Source organism: Stegodyphus dumicola, chromosome 4 (assembly GCF_044657685.1).
Source record: "Stegodyphus dumicola isolate Sdum_Otavi_A_Nest chromosome 4, ASM4465768v1".
Classification (NCBI taxonomy): domain Eukaryota; kingdom Metazoa; phylum Arthropoda; class Arachnida; order Araneae; family Eresidae; genus Stegodyphus; species Stegodyphus dumicola.
Window position 1 is genome coordinate 194,102,298 of NC_140771.1, and position 9,269 is coordinate 194,111,566.

Below are 9,269 nucleotides of genomic sequence, written 5' to 3' on the forward strand. Positions count from 1 at the left end.
TTTAAACAATACTGCATCACCTGAATTCCGTAAGACGTTCGTTTGTGCAATGAGCTGTCAGTCGCGTAATTTTCATATTCCGTGCATTAACTTACATTCAGGAGTCGAATTTTTATCGTAACTGCATATACATAGCCTAAAGAGATTCCAACATTTATTTAAGTTCTTATTAAATATTATACATACATTAAAAATCTTTAAATTAATTTAGCAAATATGAATTATATTCATAGCCAACCGAAAAGATTCAGCATCTCTACTGATTCCTAAAGTTCAGTATTTAAAAATGCTCAAACTGTTTCCTTTGTTCGCAGAAGCATGTGGCTATTAAAAATTTCTCTCGCAGCTTAACAAATATTTGCTTCGCTAAACTTGTTGCTTACTTTAAATAGTGTTTGCGTGTTTTGTGAAATGCCAGCTAGGAACTAGAAAAATTCAAATGCTCAGTGATGAGTTAATTTAAAAGTAACGGATTAGTAAAAATTTAAATATATACCCTATAATGTCAATTAAAATAATGAATAATTATTATTGTAAAGAAAGTATTTTATATAATAATACATTTTCCAGAAATTAAGAATTTTCTTGATAATAGCGAAATACTTCTAAGAGAATTTGAATAAAATTTCAAAGCTCATGATGTAGGAATCAGCTAGTAATTTAAAATTTATATTTAGCCTTCTGTATATAATTCATATATAAAAGTCTGCATATAAAAGTATGTCTTCTGTATATAAAAGTCTCTGAACTTCTTCCGTGATATGCTCATATGCATTAAGGTTGAATTACATTATTTAAAAAGAATATTTAATTAAAAATTAAGATCTGAGAACATGATTGTTTCGTAATAATGTTTCTTATGGCAGGTCTTCGTAAAAACCTTTTTCTCATGAAAAGTTTTACAAGTGAAACGAAAAAATATAAATAACTCAAGAATGTAACGGTAAAACCGGTGTCATATCACACATATGTCGTACAGGAAATGAAGAAGATTATTTGCAGTGTGTGGGCAGGAACCGTCTTTTTGAACCAGTGAGTGTGTAAAGGCAATTGACAAGAGAAACTCCGCTCTCCAACATGCTCTTCGTTTACTGTTTGATCAAGGAAACACGTCCCGTGGATTCGAGCGCTTCTTAATAATTCCGGCCCCTCAAGCGGCGAAGAATAAAGACACTAAAGACTCGGAGCTCGTCGTGGGCTCGTATCCCAGCCAACAGGTTGGCTGCTTGGAAGTTTTGCCGTTTATCCAGGTTTAACATGGTTTAAAATAATCCAGGTTTAACATGGTTTTCGCCGTTTTTCCAGGTTTGGGTATGAAACAGTTTCCATTTAAAAGTCCTCTGGAAGACGTCCTTTTTCGCAGAACAGATAGATAACTCACGCTTTTGATGATGCTTTGCTTTACTCAATTAACCTAACTTTCTTTATAATCTTTAATTTCATATAGTCTTTGAAGGATGTGCACTTGTTCTAAATCGAACATTTCACTTATTCACATCATCATTTAAATAGAAATGCTTGGAAAACCGCGTGCTGAATGGATCGTGATTTTTTTCCACAAACTACAAAGCAATCTGAAGCCGTCATTCCTTGTCCTTGGTGGTGCATTTATTGACAAATCTATAATTCTCAAATGTATGTTAAGAAATGTAAAATGTTCGACAAATGCATAATGTAATTATAAGGAAAAAAAGTAAATATCAGAGTTTACAATTTCTTGGATTACTCAACAGCTTTCTTCCTTGTTGATTTTCTAGGACTTCTTCCAGGTATAATGATTTCAGCTGTGCGGAAATTTGATAGAAGCAGTCAATTCTTCTCCAGCAAAGTGGTTTAAATTGCAACTAGTAGACGGAAAAAGCAATAAACGGCGATGAAAAGTGTAGGTGAAAATATAGTTATGAAGAACTGGTAAAGCGTTATAGGTATGTAAATTGACCAAAAAAAGAAACAAATGTGCAAAAAACCTCTAAAACACTTAACATTAAAATATTTTGATTTGAGATGATATTTAATGAAACTCATATATAAATACGAAAAAAAAAAGGCCGAGTCTGACCGTCTTAGATGGGCTGTCCACTGCCACCTACTCACTAGCGCTATCCGACTACCGCACCCTGCAGGAACTTTTGCCTGCTGCGTTTCCGCCCTGGGCCGGTTCGCTCCTCCTTAGACGACCTGGTAGATCCGGGCTCCCCCAGTTCCACCATATCGACAGAGTGCGTAGCACGGACGCCAAATCAAGACAGGCGCATGGAGGACAGAACTCCCAACCTCAAACCATCCAACAACCTCGACCTCCAAAGCAGCTGGATTACAGGAACGCGCCACCGTTCCCAGTCGACCAAAGCTCTTTTTCTTGCCTTATAATAATTTTAAACTTAATACTATCAGAAAAACTAACACATATGTGCTGCCATCTGTTAGCGAATTTTGTAACATCGTTTCAATTACAACACAACCGAACAGAGTAAAAAGTCTTCCATCTGGGTATGAAAATATAAAAATATCTAGAGTAAACACATAAAGAAAATGAAATTTTTTTGAGTGCTGTCAGGAATTAGATTTAAAAAAAGTATTGAAATAAAGTAACTTTGCAAAGATACGTATTTTTAGTGATCAGTATGAAAAACCTAATCGAAATAAGATGTGATTTTTGGAAAATAAGAGAAGATAGTAAAGTTTTAAAATAAAATAAATGTTAGTAAAACTTAAGATCCTTACATCTTTATTGCACAAGCATATTTTGAAAACTAAATGTTTGAATAGTGAAGAATATTCAGCCATATATTTTGGAGAGGGGAGGCAAAATTTTGGCATTTTTTTTCTAAAAATTCTCACCGAAATATTTTGCTCCTGAAGAAGAGGCACCTATGACAGATGGTCTTTGAAATCGATAGGGTTTCATCAATAACTACTGCAATCTGAAGTTATTCTTGTCTCTAGTTTCTAGTACATTAACTAGAACAGAACATTAGTGGGAGGGAGGACTCGCAGTAATGTATGTCAGTTGAAGAGCCGTAAATTAATGCTAAAAATATCTAAATAATTAATGCTAAAAGAATACTAAATTTATTTTCGAAATACCCATGATTTTTTCATAAAAAAAAAAGTAACTTTTATATATTTATTTTTAAGTAATGAAATGTTGATAGTTTTCAGTAAGATTCCTTAAAGCATTTTTTGTTTTAAGTTATAAAAACAACATAAGATGAAAAGAATAGTTTCTGTAAATATTCTTATTGGCTATTGCTACGATATTAGAAATACTTTTTTTAAATGGTTAAAAAAGGAGAAAAACGTAATGCAGGAAAGATTTTAAGACTTAAGCAAATTCGTACTTAACTCTTCACTCAAATTTAAATTTGGTTCACAAAGAAGAAGCTCAAAAGTATTAACTAGGATCTTCTGCAAATGGCCTTCATAATTCGCTCTTCCTTTCATCATTGCGGTGCTACTAATGGGGATTTTATGAACGTATTTAAATGCAAATTATTTAATAAGACACCGCTAATTGACAAGTACAAGATTTTTGTCAAATAAAGAAAGATTATATTCTGGGGGAAAAACATCTTTACTGATTATAAATATGAAAGAAGAATTATTGTAGGATTGATTTTAACGGGAAGAAACACTCAGTCCACATAAATGGTTTTAAGCTAAATTTTTTAAATTACCACTCAATTTCTCCGATTAAATACATGTGCAAAATCAGTAGAAATATTTATTTAAAATATAACTAACATATTTCATTTGCGATTCCAGATGAACTGATTTTTTAAATAATTTGTTTGAGAAAAAAATATATTCTGTATACTCAGTGGAAAGTCGAAAAAGATGGCTCATGGTAAGTATGCCTATTAACTTTGTAGTATATCACAAGAAGATATTAGTTTCTAACAGGTCCATCAATATTAATTACAAATGAATATTGAAAATTTCATTAATTGAGTATTTTGTTTTATGGGGACCGAACGAAAAGTTAAGATTTTTGTGTTTACAGAAATCTCTACTCCTAAGGCTGAAACGATTCAATATTTCTACATTGTTTTGACAAATGTTGTAACTGGAAATACGTACCTAAGATTAATGTTTAAAGAAATGATGCTCGAAGCCGTTTTTCTGAATACGTTGCAAACATATGCAAAACACACGCGTTTATGTACTACATTTGTATGTATAAATACACCATGCTCGTGGAAATCTCGGCTCATTCGTTATTATTATTATTATTATTATTTTTTGGGGGGAAACCGTTGGTCGTAGACAAATACTTCGAAAAGCAAAAATGCTTTAAATGAAACAAATATTCACGTTTTGGAATATGTAAGTTAAAAAATTAATCTTTTAAAATTCGCGAAATTTAAAAGTTTACACATTCTCTCGGTCTGTATATTTACTTTTAAGAAAACATTATAAACATTAGAAAAAACACAACATAAAAAGTACCATTCCCATACAAATAAAATTGACAAGATATTTAGTTTTAGAGTCTAACATTATACTCTGAGGCAGTACACAAATTAAAGAGAAAAACATTTGTATTTTTGATCAGTTACATGTACGTTTTGGAAAAGATCTTTTCTTTTAATAGATAAAGCATTTCTAGGCATATTATTGCAAAAAGCATTGATCAATATAATTTTTTTAACAAGATGTCTTATTCAATTTACAGAATTTCTGTTCTGGGAAACACTGGCAAGATTCAGTATCGTCATACTGCCAAAGTGTCCTTTTTCGTATTTGCATAAATAAAAAAATCAGTTTAATGAATTTTTGTATGACTTGAACAGATTAATCTTCTGAAGCAATAAAACTGCATGAGGATATTAATAACCTAACTCTAACATTTCAAAACTTACATATTAATCGGGTAAAAACTCCTTCCGAGTACCAGTTTTAACAAAATTATAAATTAAAGAATGCTAAATACTAGTAAAAAATAATACTGAATGACATTTAAAGGGAAGAAATCAACTTCGAATTATTATAATATAATTTATTAATGGACCCCTATGGGCAAATTGAGAATGACGTCAACTAGAGTAAGTTTTGAAATTAAATATCTCCTTCAATGTTTGTGGTAAATGAGTCAAACATTTTATGTTTTATAATAAGGATAATATGGATCCTAAATGTAAACATTGGGACCGAAGGAATGTATAAAATATTATGTTTTATATGAAGTAAATTTCCTTTATAAAATTTAAAGCCATGAAAACGGGAAATTTTGCATCATTTAAAACATTTTTGTAATTGGAAGTGTATGTATTCGACCCATGATTGAGAGAATAAAGAACTCAAAGCAGTTTTAAGAGCACGTTGTGTAATAGCAAACATTTTTACTTATAAATAACGGACGATTCATATATATACAAACATCCTTGGTCACCAGCTGCCTTAAATAACTTTACATAGACTTCAATCACAGATCTGTGACCGGCAGTAGAATCTACATCAAAAACTAGGTCAGGCCATTTTGATGATTTCATGCAAAAATAAAATTGCTTCCGCGGAAACGGGATCTTTCATGAACAAGTGCAAACAATTGCATGTTCACTGTTACCGCAAGATCAAAACACGTTTAAAATCCCAATTCAAGTTATCTCTGAACTTGCCAGTAAATAATACACTGTCTCATTTCTCTTAGGTCCATTGAACATGAGAACGAGTTTCCCTAAATGGGCTTTTCTGGACAATGAAAAGAGTGGGACGCAAACCACTAAATTTCTCACGCAAAGTCTCATCTTGTGAAGACTTTGTGCAACAGTAGAGCAGCTATTTCGAGTTCCTGTAGCAATCTGAAGTTCTAAAAACATTCCTTTGCAGTCGCGTCATGGGTTCTTTGAGCCAACAATAACAGAAAACAGTATTTGAATGCAGTTATTGCTCTTGTTGACCCTTGACCAGGCCGTCTGCTAATTGATTCACCGCTTAGAGACTGGTTCCAGTGTATTGACACGACACTTTGCAAGATATTCAGATCTTGGCCAAACTCCATTTGTGTCTGTCCTTCCTTCGAGTCAACCAATTAACCGCCACCTTTGCCTTTTACTCAATGACGCTTTTAAATAATAACTAATAAATACTGATTCTTCGGAGAAAGCATATTAACTTTAAACAATACTGCATCACCTGAATTCCGTAAGACGTTCGTTTGTGCAATGAGCTGTCAGTCGCGTAATTTTCATATTCCGTGCATTAACTTACATTCAGGAGTCGAATTTTTATCGTAACTGCATATACATAGCCTAAAGAGATTCCAACATTTATTTAAGTTCTTATTAAATATTATACATACATTAAAAATCTTTAAATTAATTTAGCAAATATGAATTATATTCATAGCCAACCGAAAAGATTCAGCATCTCTACTGATTCCTAAAGTTCAGTATTTAAAAATGCTCAAACTGTTTCCTTTGTTCGCAGAAGCATGTGGCTATTAAAAATTTCTCTCGCAGCTTAACAAATATTTGCTTCGCTAAACTTGTTGCTTACTTTAAATAGTGTTTGCGTGTTTTGTGAAATGCCAGCTAGGAACTAGAAAAATTCAAATGCTCAGTGATGAGTTAATTTAAAAGTAACGGATTAGTAAAAATTTAAATATATACCCTATAATGTCAATTAAAATAATGAATAATTATTATTGTAAAGAAAGTATTTTATATAATAATACATTTTCCAGAAATTAAGAATTTTCTTGATAATAGCGAAATACTTCTAAGAGAATTTGAATAAAATTTCAAAGCTCATGATGTAGGAATCAGCTAGTAATTTAAAATTTATATTTAGCCTTCTGTATATAATTCATATATAAAAGTCTGCATATAAAAGTATGTCTTCTGTATATAAAAGTCTCTGAACTTCTTCCGTGATATGCTCATATGCATTAAGGTTGAATTACATTATTTAAAAAGAATATTTAATTAAAAATTAAGATCTGAGAACATGATTGTTTCGTAATAATGTTTCTTATGGCAGGTCTTCGTAAAAACCTTTTTCTCATGAAAAGTTTTACAAGTGAAACGAAAAAATATAAATAACTCAAGAATGTAACGGTAAAACCGGTGTCATATCACACATATGTCGTACAGGAAATGAAGAAGATTATTTGCAGTGTGTGGGCAGGAACCGTCTTTTTGAACCAGTGAGTGTGTAAAGGCAATTGACAAGAGAAACTCCGCTCTCCAACATGCTCTTCGTTTACTGTTTGATCAAGGAAACACGTCCCGTGGATTCGAGCGCTTCTTAATAATTCCGGCCCCTCAAGCGGCGAAGAATAAAGACACTAAAGACTCGGAGCTCGTCGTGGGCTCGTATCCCAGCCAACAGGTTGGCTGCTTGGAAGTTTTGCCGTTTATCCAGGTTTAACATGGTTTAAAATAATCCAGGTTTAACATGGTTTTCGCCGTTTTTCCAGGTTTGGGTATGAAACAGTTTCCATTTAAAAGTCCTCTGGAAGACGTCCTTTTTCGCAGAACAGATAGATAACTCACGCTTTTGATGATGCTTTGCTTTACTCAATTAACCTAACTTTCTTTATAATCTTTAATTTCATATAGTCTTTGAAGGATGTGCACTTGTTCTAAATCGAACATTTCACTTATTCACATCATCATTTAAATAGAAATGCTTGGAAAACCGCGTGCTGAATGGATCGTGATTTTTTTCCACAAACTACAAAGCAATCTGAAGCCGTCATTCCTTGTCCTTGGTGGTGCATTTATTGACAAATCTATAATTCTCAAATGTATGTTAAGAAATGTAAAATGTTCGACAAATGCATAATGTAATTATAAGGAAAAAAAGTAAATATCAGAGTTTACAATTTCTTGGATTACTCAACAGCTTTCTTCCTTGTTGATTTTCTAGGACTTCTTCCAGGTATAATGATTTCAGCTGTGCGGAAATTTGATAGAAGCAGTCAATTCTTCTCCAGCAAAGTGGTTTAAATTGCAACTAGTAGACGGAAAAAGCAATAAACGGCGATGAAAAGTGTAGGTGAAAATATAGTTATGAAGAACTGGTAAAGCGTTATAGGTATGTAAATTGACCAAAAAAAGAAACAAATGTGCAAAAAACCTCTAAAACACTTAACATTAAAATATTTTGATTTGAGATGATATTTAATGAAACTCATATATAAATACGAAAAAAAAAAGGCCGAGTCTGACCGTCTTAGATGGGCTGTCCACTGCCACCTACTCACTAGCGCTATCCGACTACCGCACCCTGCAGGAACTTTTGCCTGCTGCGTTTCCGCCCTGGGCCGGTTCGCTCCTCCTTAGACGACCTGGTAGATCCGGGCTCCCCCAGTTCCACCATATCGACAGAGTGCGTAGCACGGACGCCAAATCAAGACAGGCGCATGGAGGACAGAACTCCCAACCTCAAGCCATCCAGCAACCTTGACCTCCAAAGCAGCTGGATTACAGGAACGCGCCACTGTTCCCGGTCGACCAAAGCTCTTTTTCTTGCCTTATAATAATTTTAAACTTAATACTATCAGAAAACTAACACATCTGTGCTGCCATCTGTTAGCGAATTTGTAACATTTTTTCAATTACTACCCAACCGAGAGTAAAAAATCTGCCATCTATAATATATAGAGTAAACACATAATGAAAATGAAATTTATTTTGAGTTCTGTCAGGAATTAAATTTAAAAAAATACTGAAATAAAGTACATAAAGTAACTTTGCAAAGATACGTATTTTTAGCGATCAGTAGGAAAACCTAATCGAATTAAGATGTGATTTTTGAAGTAATATAATGATTATTATACTAATTTCGGTTCCAAATTACCTGTCCAATCTATTTTACTTAGCTCTTTTTTTTTAAATCCTGGCCCGGCGTTTCACTAAAAAAGGACAAATTTGCCATGACAAGGAAAGATTTTCTTGATTTTAATGCCAAAATGGGCCATACATTATTCCTGGATATACGTACTTTTAATATATTTGCTTTAATTTGTTTGACATCTTTTAACATGCCCGAATATGCTCTTTTTTAAAGACGTCACAAAAATATTTTAAGTCATATATATATATATATATATATGGGATATTAAAGATGTTAAGTATAATATGTAGGTAGATTGTGCTGTAATGTACCTTGACGTGCAAAACTCAGTTAACAGTACTGCTCCTAAAGCTTTAAAATTAAATGAAATAACCTGCAATTTTTTTCTTGATTGTATACCCTCAACAGATAGATGATGCTGATTTAGGATTTCAGTACTGTGACATCATAAATATTACTTGAACTCC

At 32.8% G+C, this 9,269-nt stretch overlaps 2 non-coding genes across 2 annotated transcripts; both read right to left on the reverse strand.

Moving 5' to 3' along the window:
- Nucleotides 1-2,042: 2,042 nt before the first annotated feature.
- Nucleotides 2,043-2,341, reverse strand: LOC146997789 (signal recognition particle RNA). The gene has a single exon (XR_015040937.1).
- Nucleotides 2,342-8,157: 5,816 nt separating this feature from the next.
- Nucleotides 8,158-8,456, reverse strand: LOC146997790 (signal recognition particle RNA). The gene has a single exon (XR_015040938.1).
- Between the last annotated feature and the right edge of the window lie 813 nt (nucleotides 8,457-9,269).